This window comes from Ceratotherium simum, chromosome 1 (assembly GCF_057802395.1).
Source record: "Ceratotherium simum simum isolate JZ-2026a chromosome 1, ASM5780239v1, whole genome shotgun sequence".
NCBI classification, from domain to species: domain Eukaryota; kingdom Metazoa; phylum Chordata; class Mammalia; order Perissodactyla; family Rhinocerotidae; genus Ceratotherium; species Ceratotherium simum.
This window is the reverse complement of record NC_141900.1, coordinates 2,460,392-2,477,232: the sequence shown is the minus strand read 5'-3', so window position 1 is coordinate 2,477,232 and position 16,841 is coordinate 2,460,392.

The following is a 16,841-nucleotide window of genomic DNA, read 5'->3' as shown; positions in this document are numbered from 1 at the left end:
TAGGATGAAGACAGGCAGATACAGTCAGAATGTTAACGAGTGACACACATTTGCAATATGTATGGTCCTCCTGGAGTTAACAGCCTAGTCTGATGTATCACAAAATATGCGTGCTCAGGGAGGTAGGAAGGATCTGCAGTGACTTCAGAGGCTTCTCCAAAATGCTCGGGGTTCCTCCTCACAAAGCCTTTGGGGAAGGGAGGGGAGCTCCATGAATGGTGGGAAAGGACACAAAAGGAGAAAAGTAAAATACAGAACATGAAACATCCTTCTGTCTCTGCAACTAAATTCCCAAAATGTTCACCTGAACGCCTCTCAGTTAACGAGATTCTTCATCCAAAGAGAGTTGTTTTCCTTATGTTTTTGCTTTTATCAGAAAAAGAAGTGAGTCAGAAGAGAAGGAAAACCTCACTTGGGAAGCTCAGCATACAACGGGTAGCTGTTGATTTCCAGCATCAGCCATGTTGATTTTTAGCTAATTAAAAGCTTAACAGCCCAACCTATTGCATACGGTTTAGTCATTGAACACTTCCTCGCCTGGGTAAGGGGAGACGTTTAATATCTGAAGGCGCATCCACCGTATGAAATGCCCCTGGCCATTAAAAGGATGAAATGATGTGCGGTTGCTGGCAGAGGAGGACCTGGAGACAGAGTGCTGTAGGAAACAAGGTGCTCACGCCACCACAGGGACATCACGATCCTGTTCAAATTCCACACAACATAGAAGAGCATGGGGGGGACCTGAAGCACACTGCCAATCGACGGCCACATCCACCTCTGGGAGGAGAGAGGGGGAGAAGTTGAGGACAGGTGAGGGCAGATGAGGCCAGGTGAGGCCAGGTGAAGCCAAGTGAGGGAGGTGAGGGCAGATGGGGCCCAGTGAGGCAGGGATAACACCCCGTCCCCACAGCCCCAGCCACCCTGGACATGGGAGCACCTTCCTCTGTTCTCCCCGACTCCACCCATCCTATAACCACCATCGCAGGACTCTGCCCGAATTCTTTCTAAACACCAAGATTTCTTGTTCTTGCCTGACCTTCACTTATCAAATAATGTCCTCCAATCCAAAAATTGTGGTTTGGCAAATGAGATTGAGTAATTAATATATTAAGAAGATGTGAGTAAAATCCTAACAGAAAATTGCGTGCTCATTTGGAGAGGGACCATTTCTGTCCCACAACTCCACCTTCATTATGACCCCACACATAATATCAAACTGCTCCAGAATATCACAAGAAAACCTATTTCCCTCAACTCTCACCTGACTGGAGAATTTTCCAGATTCTTGGTCACTGGAAGTCATAACAGAGGTAAACACTGGAATTTCCTTGTCCAGAAGAGCCATGTACAAAAGAGGTGTGGATGATGAAATTCTGCTACTTTTGAAATAAAAGCTCACTCCAAGCAGAATACTTTTCCTGAATGGTTCTGATCCCATTTCCTGAAGGTCTCAGGAGTCCTGTGAGTTCAGCTGACTCACACTCATGGTGGCTTCTTTTCTTGTGTGTTTTGTAATTTTGGAATTGGAACAGATGCTCAGCCAGGCTTCGTCACAAGTCTGTGATGTTAAGTTGAGGGTACGTCCCCGGACACAGGATTTTTATTTGCTTCTGCCAGTGGCCATGGGCCAGAGCTCCCTTCTCCTCCAGCAAGAGGACACGCCTTTGATCAACCCTAGCCCAGCACAGCCTGAAACATCTGCTCTGGTGCCAAATCCCAGCACAGCCCCAGAAGAGGCTTTGAAGCAGCAAATGGCCAAGTCCAAATGCCACTGAGATGCTCAATTGACACTGCCTCAGATCACGGAAGATTTGGGCGGTGAAGGCACTCATGTCAGAAGAAAGACTAACTTGGCAAATCCCTCTCTCTACATGCATTCAAAGGATCTTTGTGAAGTAAAGAACTATACCCCAGTTTAAAAAAAAAAAAAACGATTCAGGCAGAGGCTGACAGGAGGCCCAAAGGTGTGTCCGCTTTGTCCATGGAAAACTGGATTGTGAGCCCTCTTTTTGGTCATAGAAACCCCTGAACTTGGGCAGGCCTCATGCCACCCAGCCCTTTGGCAGCGCGGTGCAGCCACGGCCTCTGACCCTGCCAATGGGCCTACACAGAAGTGAGGCGCGCAGGACAGGGACCGTGGTCTGGGAGAAATCCCAACATCGTTGAAAAGAGCAACACGCTAAAGGAGGCCTAAATCATGAAACTTGAGCACCTGTCTCCCCGATACCCTGGACCACCTGCTCTCCCTGGACCACCAGCTGCATCCAGCCCCACGGCTTAGCCACCTGTGCTGAGTTCTCTTTCTTACGTTCAATCTAACTAAAACACATTTATCCTTCAAAAAGCTTCTGTAATAAGAAAAGTAGCTATAACAGCAATAATGCTGCCCTTTAGGACTGAGAAGATGAAGTTCACAGCACTGACATAGAAGGGAACGGGTGTCCACTCCACTGTGGCAAGATACTAAGCAAGAGACTCAAGTGAGTCCAAGAACAGTTAATACCTTGGGAAATCTATGATCACAGGAGCCAATTACCCTCTGGAAATATCTACTTTGGTATTGTAACAGCTAGATCTTAGGTTAGCATGAGGGAAGCCATCTTAGGGAAAGGAGGCAATATTGCAACTGTAATCCTGACTCACCAGTCTCTGAGAATGCACTCTAGCCTGCACGTAGCCTAGATGATTAAGCACCTCTCATTTTTGCAAAATACATGATCTGCTATTTCTATGACTCTTGCTCACATATATCTCCCAGCTGTGATAGTGATAACTTTGTTCTCTGAGTTCCCCAGGAACATGATGACCTCCAGAGAGAAAAGCTCTGTGTTGGTACCCATCACAAATGACAGAAGAAAGAGATAATGAGGCTCCTTGAAGTCCGTCACACCAGATGATGGACATCCCTAAACCCCCTCCTTCCCTGCCCATTTCCCCTATATAACTGCCTCAAGATTCTGTATGACTTTAAGATGGTTCTTTAGGACACTAGTCCACCATCTTCTGATTGTGCCAGTTAATCGTATAAATTGTCCTTTCTCAACCACCAACTCGTTTGCAATTGATGGGCACTGGATTGCAGCGGGCAGAACAAGCCCCTTTTTGCTCAGTTACAATATAAAAACGATTATGTGTAATTATACTTATTATTTTTTCCTAAATTTTCTTAAGAGTACATCAGCATTTTAATTTCTTTGCGTTGAACCTGTGTCATTACATGGTATTTGATATTTCCAAATCATTGCGTTTCCATGTCTGCTATAGGACCACTGGAAGGTACTCATTTTTAAGAGGGGAAAAGCCCTGTTCTGTTGTTTCTGCTCATTGTTTAAGCCTGTGACAGCATCTGTGCATTCCTTTACAGTTCTCATTCTTCATTTCAAACTGGCAGCCATCAGTGACGAGGGACAAAACTCCATTCCTTCATCCAAAGCTTTTAGATTCTCAAACCACAACCAAAGCATTAACCAGCTTAGTCGGCCAGATTGCAGCAGGCAGACTCTACTTAGGAGATTTCTGTGGCTTCCTGATTCTTGTAAAGCCAAAAATCCCTTCAGAGTGGATTTTCTGGTGGGTTTCAACCCACTGCTGATAGCCCTCCTTGGAAATAGTTGCTGCAGAAAACAAAGTTGTACCCACTTACCGAGAATTTAGCAGGTTTGGTTGTGAGCAGAACTGTCTGTCTTCCAAGAACCATGTTTAAGACCTCTGTGGGGGATCTTAACCTTACAAAGGGGTTGAGGAGCCAAAATATGCTCGTCTCCAACCACTCCCTGCAAGCAGAGGGAATATGCCAGGTTCTGACTGCAAAGGGCTAAAGAGAAGGCACCCTTCCACTGGACAAAACAAGGTGTTCTGAAACTAGTTTTGTGTGGACTCGATTAACATACTAATTAACATATTGTGATACTGTGATTTATAATAAGAAAGATATATTTGGTCTTTGGCTCACAGCTCTTAAAACCTTTGGAATTTTCTGTGATGAGTGATAAAGGTGTCTTTTATTATGTTAGTGAGCTGACTTTTGGACCTCACCTAAGGATGGGGGCTGGTTGCCAGTGGAAACATCCGTGTGACAAGAGGATTGGAACTTTCAGTCCCGTCCCTAGACCTCCAGGAAGCAGAGAGGGGCTGGAGACTGAGTTTGATCACCAAGAGCCAATGATTTCATCAATCCTGCCTCTGTAATGAAGACTCCGTAAAACCCAAGAGGACGAGGTTCAGAGAGCTTGTGGGTTGGTGAACATGTGGAGATTCGAGGAGAGTGGCACTCTTATACCTAGCTCTATGCATCTCATCTGGCTGTTTCTGAGTTACATCCTTTTATAATAAACCAGTAATTTAGTAAGGAAAATGTTCTGTGAGTTCTGTGAGCCACTCTAGCAAATTAATCGAACCCAAGGAGGGGGTCGTGGGAACCCTAATTTATAGCCAGTCAGTGAGAAGCACAGGTGACAACCTGGACTTGTGATTGGCATCAGAAAGAGGGGGGGCACTCCTTTGGGACTGAGCCCTTAACATATGGGATCAAATGCTATTTCCAGGTAAATAGTGTCAGAACTGAGTTAAATTGTAAGACACCCAACTAATGTTAGAAAACTGGCTGGTGTGGGAAACACTGCCAACATCAGATTTGGTGATCAGAAGTGGAGATGGTATCAGAATCCTACATACTGATTAACATTAATTGGCATTAACATATTAATTAACATATTGATGACTTTTTTAACTGAAAAATATCAACAACATAGGTTACTAATTATAGAATAACTTTTCCTTAGAGTACTTTTTTCTTCAAAACGGTTAGCTGGATCAGTATTACAGGGCCACCATGATGACTTTTATGACCTGATGGCATAAGCCTGCACAGATAGAAATCTCGAGGTCGTGAGCACCCTGGCTCACAAGGTGCCTGCAGCAGAGGGACAGACCAGGGAGACAGAGCTGTGCTCTAGGGACAGACCAGGGAGACGGAGCTGTGCTCTAGGGACAGACCAGGGAGACGGAGCTCTGGTCTAGGGACAGACCAGGGAGACGGAGCTGTGCTCTAGGGACAGACCAGGGAGACGGAGCTCTGGTCTAGGGACAGACCAGGGAGACGGAACTCTGCTCTAGGGACAGACCAGGGAGACGGAGCTTTGCTCTAGGGACAGACCAGGGAGACGAAGCTCTGGTCTAGGGACAGACCAGGGGATGGAGCTCTGCTCTAGGGACAGACCGGGAGATGGTACTCTGGTCTAGGAGATACCAGGGAGACTGTGCTCTGGTCTAGGGACAGACCAGGGAGATGGAGCTCTGCTCTAGGGACAGACCAGGGGATGGAGCTCTGGTCTAGGAGATACCAGGGAGACCATGCTCTGGTCTAGGGACAGACCAGGGAGATGGAGCTCTGCTCTAGGAACAGACCAGAGAGATGGTGCTCTGGTCTAGGTACAGACCGGGGGATGGAGTTCTGCTCTAAGACTTGCCAGTGTAACTAAGCATTCCTCACAGGCCATACAGGCCCTGATAATAAAGGATGTCCCAGGACTCGAAGGGAAACAACCCCCCCAGGACTGATGTCCTCAAGGCTGGTGCAGGTTCATAACTTCAGGGAAAAAGCCTTCTCCTGACAGAAGCACACCAGGTCTTTCAGCATGAAAGCAAACGTGGGGATAGTGTGTCTTCACTTTAGGGAGCCCTGCATGGCCATGAACCTGTCCCAATGGAGAAGAACGTCATCCCTGAGGCCCACACAGAGGTTTGCCAACTCGGCCATCCCAGGGATCAGATCCCACTGGCCAACTGGGCACCAGCCACACAGGGCCTCCCATGGGAACCAGGACCCAGGCCCAGCACAGGTGGGCCAGGTGCGAAGTCCCAATGAGATGCACCTCCAGAGCCGCCTGAACTGGGTGAGAGGAGATGGAAACACCCTGAGGTCCCGCCACACAGGGCAGAGCAGGGGAGAAGAGGAAAGACCAGACCTGGCCCCTCCCGGCCCCCGACATGGGTGCCAGGCTCTGAGACTCCGCCTTCGCTTCCTGTGCCTGGGCCAGCCTGGACCCCACCTGTGCCCCCGGGCTGGTGGGCTCAGTCTGGATGAGCAAAGCAAACTGCTCCCACCAACAAGCCTCCCAACTCCTACCGAGCTCTTGTGGCAAAGGGAGTCACCATTCAAATGATCACCCCATCTCCAGGTTTCGTCACACTTACCTCAGTGTTATTTTTATTTTGAATCCCTGTGGGGAAGTGGGGTGCTGTGATTAGGGCCCCAAACCTGCTGTGTCCGGGTTGGGGGACCACATCAGCACTACCACTGGCAGGGAAGTTCCACATGGGGCACCTGCCCCAGTCTGGGCCTGCCCCCAGGAGAGGCCATGTTCCAGGATTTGGATTTGGGGGTCTCGCACGCTTGGTCAGTTTTAAAGTAGAACTTAGCCTTCAAAGCAGTGAGGATTTGGATACGCCTAATTACTTTTTCCTCATCAAGCTAACCAGAATCCAGAAAGCCCCCAGATTTGGAATTGAGGCAAGGTTTGGGGGCTCCTCCAAACCCCGGCGCTGTCATCTGGTGGATCCGCGTTCTGTGAAGCTCACACAGGAGGGCAGGGTCCCTCCATCCAGCCTGGCTGTTGGACTGGGAATTTGTTCATTTGTTGTAGTTTGTTAGAGGAGTTACTTCCTCTTACACCTCATTTATTTTATATATTTCAATGTGTTTCTCTGCGCGTTCAGAAGCCGCTGAATTTGTGAAGCTAACAATTGACCACGTTTTAAATAAATCCCATATTATCTGGTCACTTTAGCAAAAAGCGAGGGGGTCACAATGAGCGGTCTTTACACAGGTTTTATTTTTTTTAACTCCCTCAACCTAAAATTAATGAAAATTATTTTCTGAATTTCAAAAAAATACAAGCTAACTTTGGCCATTAAATTTGTTTTCAACTTGAATTGATGCTTGTACTTTTGCAGTCTCGGTAAGATTGCTTCATGATGGCTTCAACTAACATTGTGTTAAACTAAAAACACATCAGAAAATGTGGATTTGTGTCTCCCTCACACAGGCATACACACATTCACATGCACTCATCTACCCACACAAAAGCACACACACAAACTCTCAGTCACATACACTCATACTCATGCATATATTTGCACACTCACATGTGTGCCTATACACTCGCAGACGCATATACTCACAAAATCTCACACTCACATATACACACTCATGCATATATCTACACACTTACATATGTGCATGCACATGCTCACACACGTGCACAAACACACACACATACATATACAATCCTTGGGGGAGGCTATTTTAAATGGAAGAGGAAAGTATCTCAGATCAGAAATCTTTTACATTGCCTCACTGAGAATGGAATCTTGTCCAGCAATAAATATTCCACCCGACTCTTTATTTTTTTTTTTTTTTGAGGAAGATCAGCCCTGAGCTAAAATTCATGCCAATCCTCCTCTTTTTGCTGAGGAAGACTGGCTCTGAGCTAACATCTATTGCTAATCCTCCTCCTTTTTTTTTTCCCCAACGCCCCAGTAGATAGTTGTATGTCATAGTTGCACATCCTTCTAGTTGCTGTATGTGGGACGCTGCCTCAGCATGGCCGGACAAGCGGTGCGTCGGGTGCACGCCTGGGATCCGAACCCGGGCCGCCAGTAGCAGAGCACACGCACTTAACCGCTAAGTTACGGGGCCGGCTCCCACCTGACTCTTTAAAAGCGGCTGACATGCCCACACACCAGGGGAAGTTGTTATTTTTCTAGTCTCTGATTTGAAATATTTGCCCAGAACACCCTCCTCTTCTCATTCTCCCAGGCTTTCTCTAAACCCAGTTTCCAGGTTTAGCCCAAGACCTCACACACAGGAGATCTTCTCCACAGAACTCGGGATGACTGGACCCTCCCAACCATACATGGCTGCAACCCCCAAGGCATTCACAGTGGGCATATCACTGTGGGGAACACCTCTCGATGGTCTGTGTGTGTGCTTGGCTGAAATAAAATGTCTTCCAGATCAATACAAATTGTTGAAATAACAATCAAGGGAAAACAAGTGGATAACTTGCCACCTTGTTGGGCATTGTAATTTTGTTCTCATTGTACTGCTAGCTCCAGGCACCCAGGGAGTCCATGCAGATGGTTCCACGGTCTGGAACTGCTGCAGCTTCCCCTCCTCATACCCAGACGGCAAGCAGGGACCGTAGGCAGTTCCCATACAGGCAGGCAGGGAGAGGCTGTTGGCTCCATTTGGGAGGAAGCAGCTAAAGAAGTGATTAGAGTGAAATTTGCGGCTTAAAATGTTTAAATTAGAATGGGAAAAAGTTAAATCTATGATCTAAGTTTACACCTTAAGAGGTTTGAGAAGAAACAAATTAAATCTAAAGTTAGTAAAAGGAGAGAAATAATAGAGAATAGGAATCAATGAATGAGAAAACATACAGTAGTGAAAAAATCAATAAAACAACTTCTGATCTGAAAGATAGCACAGACTCATTTTTCCCTGCTCTTCCCCTGCAAAATGCAACTATAAATCCTGGAAATAATGCAAGAGGCAAACAGGGTACATATACCTAGGACTTGAATTTTTATGTCACTTTTATATGTTCCTTTGTGTCAACTTCAGTAATTTGTGTCTTTCAAAAAATTTATTCTCTTCATCTAAGTAGTTGAATTGATTGCATAAAATCGTACATAATGTTCTCTTATAACGTTTTTTTAAGGGCTGTAGGATCTGTAATGATGTCCCCTTGTTCATTCTTGATATTCCCAATTTGTGTTTTCTCTTTCTGTCTTGATTGATCTAGCTAAAGCTTTATTGGTGTTATTTATTTTTTTCCAGGAACTAAGTTTTGGTTGCATTGATATACTTAATGGAAATTTTTATTGAGATAATTGCAGTTCCACATGCACTTGTAAGAAACAATACAGAAAGACCCCATGTACCTTTTAGGCAGTTTCCCCTAATGGTAACATTTTACAAAATTTTAGTACAATATCACAACCAAAACATTGACATGGATCCATTGAATGTATTCAGGTGGGTTGTCCCAGTTTTAATTGTAATAATTTGTGTGTGTGTTTAGTTCTATAAAATTTAATCATGAGTGTGGATTTGTGTATACACCACAGTGAAGATACAGAACAGTCCCATCAACACAAGGTTCCCTCCTCCTGCTGCCCTTTCATAACCATACCTGTCTCCCTCCTGTTGTCCCCTACCCTGTCCCTAACCCTTGGCAGCCACTAATCTGCTCTCTACTTCTAAAATTTTATCTCAAAGATATATCATAAATGGAATCATACTGCATATAAACTTTTGGAGGCAGTAAGTCCTATTCAAGTCTTGTATTTCAGTAGTCAGTCACCTCTACATCTAGCACACAGGTCCTGGCCTATTTTGTGGGCTACGGTTTGAATGACAATTTAATGTCCCAAGTCTTTGTGGTTTTGTTTTTGCTTGCTTGGTAGATTTTGTGTTGCTGCAGATCTTATTGGTCCCTGATGCTTACAGGGAGAGTGGAGCTCCCCAGCCGGGCCATCAGGGAGGAGAGTCTCAGGCCATTTGGGTCAAGGAGGCCTCCAGGACTGGGCTGCTGGGTCCCACTTGCTGCCCTGGTGTCTCTCAGGCAGATGATGCCTTAGGAGGTTTTCTTCATTGGGGTATTCTGGCTAATAAATTAAGAAAACAGAATTTAAATACCACCACTTTGTAAGTGGGCATGAATTAGCGGTTCTAAGCAATGTTCATAAAGGGCAACTTACACCTCAAAAAGGAGACAACCTGCAATATTATGCCTCCGGATAGAAATATTATCACCTATAAAGAATTCTTGCCAAAAAACTGAATGAAATATCTCTTGGTCTAACTACTGACTTACGGAAATACAAGGGATGGAGGAACATGTTATACAAAGCCTCAGAGGTACAAGAGGCAAAGACCAGACTGTGGGGCTCTCTACAGGACAAAGGGTCCAGGGTCTCCAAAAAGTAACTCAATAAAAAACTAGAGAAGGAACTTATAGATTAAAAGAGACCCAAGAAGAAAGAAAGGACATCTCTGTGAAAAGATTTGTACAAGAAGGTTCTTATCAGCTTTATTTATAATGATCATAATATCCTAGAACAGCCAAAAACTAACCTATGATGATAGAAATCAGAATGGAGCTTCCTTCTAGGGCGTGAGAGGTGGGTATTGATTGGAAAGGGAGGTTTCTATAGTGACGGGAATATTCTGTATCTCGATAGAGGGTAGGTTACAGTTAAACAAGTGTATACCTTGGTCAAAATCCATCAAACTATACATTTAGACGTGTTTCACTGTATGTATATTTTACCTCAAAAACAAATTTTCAAATTAAAACAAAAATCTTGGCAAAGAGCTTTAAAATTGACATATCTTGTAATATAGTAGTAGTTCTATTTCTAGGTATCTATTGAGAAAATTCAAAATGTGATCAAAGCTTTATTTACAAAGAAGTTGGGAGTAATAATCTCATGGCATAATTACACTGAGAACAACATAAATGTCAAGCAATAAAGAAATAACAAAAGACATTCAGTATACTGGAAAAATGAGATTCTATGTAGCCAAAAAGGATAAGTAAAGAAAGAAGTTTTAACAGTAGGAGCAATACTTAACTTGCAAATGTAACATCAGGAAGGTAGAGCTAAAATCTCAAATTGGATGTCTCGTATAACCAAAAAAAGAGATAAAATATTATATAAATAGGATAATCTCAACTATAAAGAAGAACAAAATTTATGCACAAGTGAGTAGGCAGAGCATCTGAGGGGTGGGGTTCTGCAATGCAATACTGACACAGACCACCTGGAGTGAGGTCAGACTCCACAGGTTAAGGGCATAGCCTCCAATAAGACTGCCCTCCCATCAGATACCAGCCACAAGCTCAGGGGTTCCCCGGCCAGCCTCACTTCTGACCAACTGGCCACAAATTCAGGAATTCCCACAACCCTTGAGGTTCAATAATTCACTGGACTTAATACACAGAACTTAGGAAAGTGTTGAACCTATGATTACAGTTTTATTACAGGAAATAAAGGATATAAACCAGGAGCAGCCAAAAGAAGAGATGCACAGGATGAGATCTGAGAGAGACCCAGACAGGGAGATCCCATGCCTCCCATGTCCCCACAGAATCAGGGCAGGTCACCCTCAGGGCACATCAATGGGTGCCACTAACCAGGAAGCTCATCTGAGCTTCAGGTGCCCAGAGTTTTTATTGGAGTTTCACTAGATAGGCATGATTGATTGAACCATTAACCATGACATCTCCAGGCCCTCTCCCTGGAGGTTGGGCTGATATCAGTGGCTCAAAGCCCTAACTCTCTAAGCCCATGGTTGGTTTTTCTGGTGTGGCCAGGCCTCAGCCTGCAGCTATCCAGAGGCCACCATGAAGAAAAGACACTCCTATGACTCAGAAAACCCCAGGGGTTTGGAGGTTCCCTCCCAGGAACTGGGACAAAGACCAGGCAGAGTCTAAGGGATGTTTCCTGATTTACACTTTTTCTGACTTTCTAAATTGGGTCACATAAGCATGAATTCCTTGACGATCAGGAAAAATAAATGAAATAAAAACATAAAAGGAGAGAAAGAGAATTTTTAAAAGTCACCTAAAAGAAGGTATTTGGAAGAGAGAGTAAGTTGAGGAGATGAGTATTACTCTCTCACCTCCACACGGAACAGAAATTATATAGAAATATAAAACCCATGGGAAAAACTGCAACCTGAAAAGATAAGACTGGAAGCCAAAACACTCCAGGAACTCAAAAGAGTTTCTATTAGGAACAGTGGAAATGGGACCAGGTTTAATAAGAACTCCTGGGAAATTCTGAAACTTCACTGAGGAAACAGCACAGACCCACAGGATCCAAATGGAGAAGATCTGAGGCTCCCAAAGCACCCTCATTGGAGAGGAGACCTCGAAACTGGTGAGAAAACTGCACCCGAGGAAGCCCTGATGGCTGTGGCAGTGGAACCCGCGGGCATCACAAGAAGGCACAGGCCTGGGCAGCTTGGTCTCCAAGCCTGGGCCCCAGGACTTTAAGAGTTCTTCCTTCAAGCAGAGAGCAGGTCATGGGAGACTCAGGCCCGTGAGATGGAGAGCTCACCTCTCTCCAAAGAGAAAAAGGAACACGCTCCCCCACCAGGAATGGGAGCCAGCCACACCTGGTCTGGACCCAAAAAAGGAGCTTGGCTAAACCCAGAGCAGAAAAGACACAGACAGAGAAGTAAAGTCCCTTTGAAAAAACTGTTCTCAGCTGCAGTTGCCTCCTTCCACAACACTGGTATCAAGCCTTCGACCCTCAGATCCACGGAGGCAAGAGAAGAGAAAACGAGGAGATCCATCCGTGAAGACAGTGCTCACTGTCCATGTGACAACACCACACCTAACGAGAAGCCCACACATTTGAGAGACAAGGAAACAGAAAATGCGTTGCCAAGGAGAAAGCTTCGCAGCATGCGAGCCACGGAGAACCAGCAAATGCTGAAAATGATTTAGTGATGGAAACAATTGAATCACGGTGTTGACTTTGCTCCAGAAAAATTGAAAATAATATCCATTTTATGAAATAAGACAAAGTGAGAAGGCAAGAGGGCTAGAGTGCTTAAATAATTGGGTAGGTCAATGTATACACAGAGCAGAAACATACAGATCACATCATCCAACTCCTGCAACAAAGCTTAAAAGATCAAAATATAGGCTGAGGATTGCTCCACAGAAAAAACAAAATGACCTTACATTCGTGCATGTGGCGTTAGCCAGAAACGACAACAATCAATGCAAGTTTTTCATTCTTAAGCAGATCATCTGACAGAATTTGTAAACAAAAAATAAAGGATCATAAAGAAATTTTCGGATAAAAGCTGGGAACGTTTGTCAATAGAATACAATACTAGAAAATGCTGAAGGGTGTACTTCTGGTAGAAGGAGCATTATGGCAGATGGACAATTGAAGACACAGGAAGGAATACAGATGACACTGTGTAAATGAACTCCAACTGTATTAAAACAAAAACAATAACATTTTCTGGGGTTTAGAATATACAGATAGAATTAAAATACACCATAACCACAGCATAGAAATCAGGGAGGGTACAAATAGAACTAAAATATCTGACTGTGCTTTCATTACACAGAAATAGAATAAAATATTAACTAACATTAGAATTTTATAAATCAAGAAGACATGTTGTAATTTCTAGGCAGTACTACAAAATGACTAAAGAACGCCTTCAAAACTAGTAGGAAGAAGTAAAAACAAAACGATGAAAAGTAACCAGCTAGGAACTCTACTGTCTAAGATGGAGGGAGACGTCCACAGATGTACTGCCTGCTGACTACAAGGAAAACATCTAGAAAGCAAAAGCCAGCCAATTGTGGAGGGGAATGAAAGCATGGAAAAGTAGCCCAGGAGGGCTGTTTCCTGGTTTAAACTTTCTCTTTTCTCTCAAGATGTTGACCCAAGAGCAGCCCCTCTGGCCAGAGAAACCAAGAGAAAGGGCCCCTGAGGCTAAGAGCATAGAGGGGAATTGCCTGGTATTTTTCCCATTCTTTTCTCCCAAGCTTTGCCCTGAAGGCATGCCCAGCCCTGGAGCCACAGCTACAGCATGACCAATCCTCCAGGTGAAGCCACCACGCTTCTGGCCAGAGAAACCAGGAAAAGGGACCTCTGCAGGCCAGAGAACGTGAATTAATCCCAGAGCAAAGATAGCTGGTGAAGGGCCTGGCTAACTCTGTGTGGGGACCTCCACAAGTCCCAGGCTCACCCCAAATGGCACGTGAACGGCACGAACCCAAAGTAGCATTGCAAATGCTTTGAGAGCTGAACTGAGATTTAGACCACAGCCCAGGTCACAGAACAACCTGTGATTCAGGCACGGGGCAGAACCACAGCAGCATTGAAAAATTTTAAAAGCAAGACTGAAATTAGAACCACTGGCCACAGACAGACAGTGAAATAGAACTTGTGTTTAGACCTAACCAAGTTGATATCCTGCGAAAACAAACAAACAAATAAACAAACAAAAGCATCAGCATTCTCCAGAAGGACCCTGAACCTAGAGTCTGAGGAATAGAACATTCCTCGTGTGGAGGACACAGTCCATAAAATCAGGATAGTATGAATAATCCTTGAGAGAAAAGGCAGTCAATAAAGGCCAGCCTCCAGACAGCCCAGATGTAGAAATGATCAGACAGAGACTTAAGGTGGCTACTATAACCTCGATCCATGAGGCCAAAGAAAACAAACTTGAAGTGAAAGAAAAGACTGAAGTTCTCAACAGAGAAAGGAAATGTAAAAAATAACCCAATGAAAATTTTAGAAGAGAAAGATACAATATATGAAATAAAAATTCACTGGATCGACTCAATAACAAAATGGACACCATGGAGGAAAGAGTTAATGAACTTGAAAATAGATTCATAGAAATTACCCAATCTGAAGAACAGAGAGAAAAAAAGATCAAAAAAACATGATGTGAGTTGTGCCATCGACGTACGTGATGATATCAACATAATACGGAGGAAAGGATTGGCACAGAAAAAATAATTTGAAAAAATAATAGCTGAAAACTTCCCCAAATTGGTGAATAACAGGAATTTACAGATTCAAGAAGTGAGAAATATTAAAGATGATAAACTCAAATAAAACCACACCCAAACACTTCATAATCAAACTTCAGAAAACAAAAGATAAAGAAAAAAATTAATGAGCTAGAGAATGTGACACATTACATAAAAGGGAGTAAAGATGTCAATAACTGAGGATTTTCCCTCAGAAGCAGGGAGGCATAAACAGGTTAGAAAGACAGCTATGGATTAAAAATAAAAGGAGGTCTGCCAGGTGACCAGATGGTCATCCAGATGTTTGCATGCATACTTTGGGACATGCGGCCAGTCACTAATGGAGGAAAGTGGAATTTTCAGGTTCACCCCACCCTGCACGTAAGCACATGGACTTCTGAATGCCTCTGAGGTCTCCATCAAAGCCTGGAAACCAGAGTCTAGATGATGTTCCGAGAACCTGCACATCTCCACACAGCTGACTAGAGGTTGGGAGGGTGCCGATTTGCAGCCTAATTGTAGTTCAAGGTTAAAAGCCATGTATAAACCAAGCATGCTCTTTTTTTAGGAGGCAGTCACACAATCCAATCTCGTGCCGAGGTCACTTTGTACTGGCTTTCAAGCAAATCTGTTGACTCTGCGGAGTCCCAGTGGAGACAGTGGACTCCGTCTATAGTATAAATGTTTATACTGCGTTTCTCAGAAGTTCTCTGAGGCAAATTATCCATATATAAGCAGGTTATCTTCCATAAAAAAAAAACTTCAGCACAAATTGCCTCTGATGATAAAACGGACACGAATATCCACGAGAGTTCACCTTTCATATGGCATTGATCAATCTTTCGGTGAACACTAAGTGAGGATTTAACAAGTCTGATTGCTGACAGTAGAAAATTGCTTGGATGAATTAAGTATCTGGGATTATTCTTTGAAAACAGATCCCACAATTTTTAAAGAATGACTTCATTGTCTAATTCTCAAATTCTTCTAAAAGAATTGTCTAATTCTTAAGTAAAGTGGGCCAGTCAAAAAAAATAAAAGGATAGGAAAAGACATAGCAGGCAAACCATAATCAAAAGAAACTCGAGTGTTTGGGCTAACATCAAATGAGTATATTTCAGGGGAAGGACAAGTAACAGGGCAAGGAGGAACGTGACATGATGACAAAAGGTTCAATTCACCCAGAACACATAGAAATACGTGTGTATGCAGAATTCAGAGCCTCACAATACACGAAGCAAAGCTGATCAGACCCAAAGGAGAATTGATTTTAGAGCCTAAATTCTCTGGCCCCTCACAGCCCGCCCGTCTTGATTCCTGGTCCTGCTCCCTTCAGCTCACTCTCTTGGGAAAATCACATGGGGTTAAGTCCAACTCTCTGCCTGCCCTTTGCCTGCACCTGTCGCTGAATATAGCTGGAGAACAGGACACAGCCATGCTCATTAGTCTCATTTTAGATTCATGACATTCCAGCGGGTCCTGAATGCTGCCAGCAATCCTGCTCCATCTTCCCAGCCGTTCCCTCTCTCGCGCTTCCAGATCTCTGCTTGCCCTCTGCTCCTCTCACTTCATACCTATTCTGGTTTTTCCCCTTCCTCACTGATCATTCAGCCCCCCTTTTTTTTAATTGTTCCTCCTTTTTTTTTTTCCTGACCTCTAAAGTCTCAGGCTTAGTGTTGGTCCTCTGTTCATCATGACCTCACTCACTGCTTTGGTAATGTCATAGAATCTCATTGTTTAAAATACAAAATATATTCGTTTCTTAAGGCATCCTAACAAATTACCACAAATTGGGTGGCTTAAAATGATAGAAATTTATTCTCTCCCAGTTCTGGAGGCCAGAAGTCTGAAAGGAAGGTGTCAGCAGGGCCACGCTCCCTCTGAGACTCTTGGTAGAATATTTTCTTGCCTCTCCCAGCTTATGGTGGTGCAGGCAATCCTTGGCATTCCTTGGCTCATAGCTACATCACTCCAATTTCTGCCTCTCTCTTCGTGTGGCCTTCTCCCTTCTGTGTGTGTCTCTATCTCTCTCCTCTTATACAGACACCAGTCATTGGATTTGGGGCCCGCTCTAACCCTATATGACCTCCTCTTAGCTCATTACATCTGCAAAGAACTTATTTAAAAATAAGTTCACATTCTGAGGTTCCATGTGTACGTGAATTTTGGGTGACACTATTCAATCCAGTATGGTTCACCCTCTGGCCTCCAAAAACTGACATCTGTCCCACATACAAAATTCATTCACCTCAT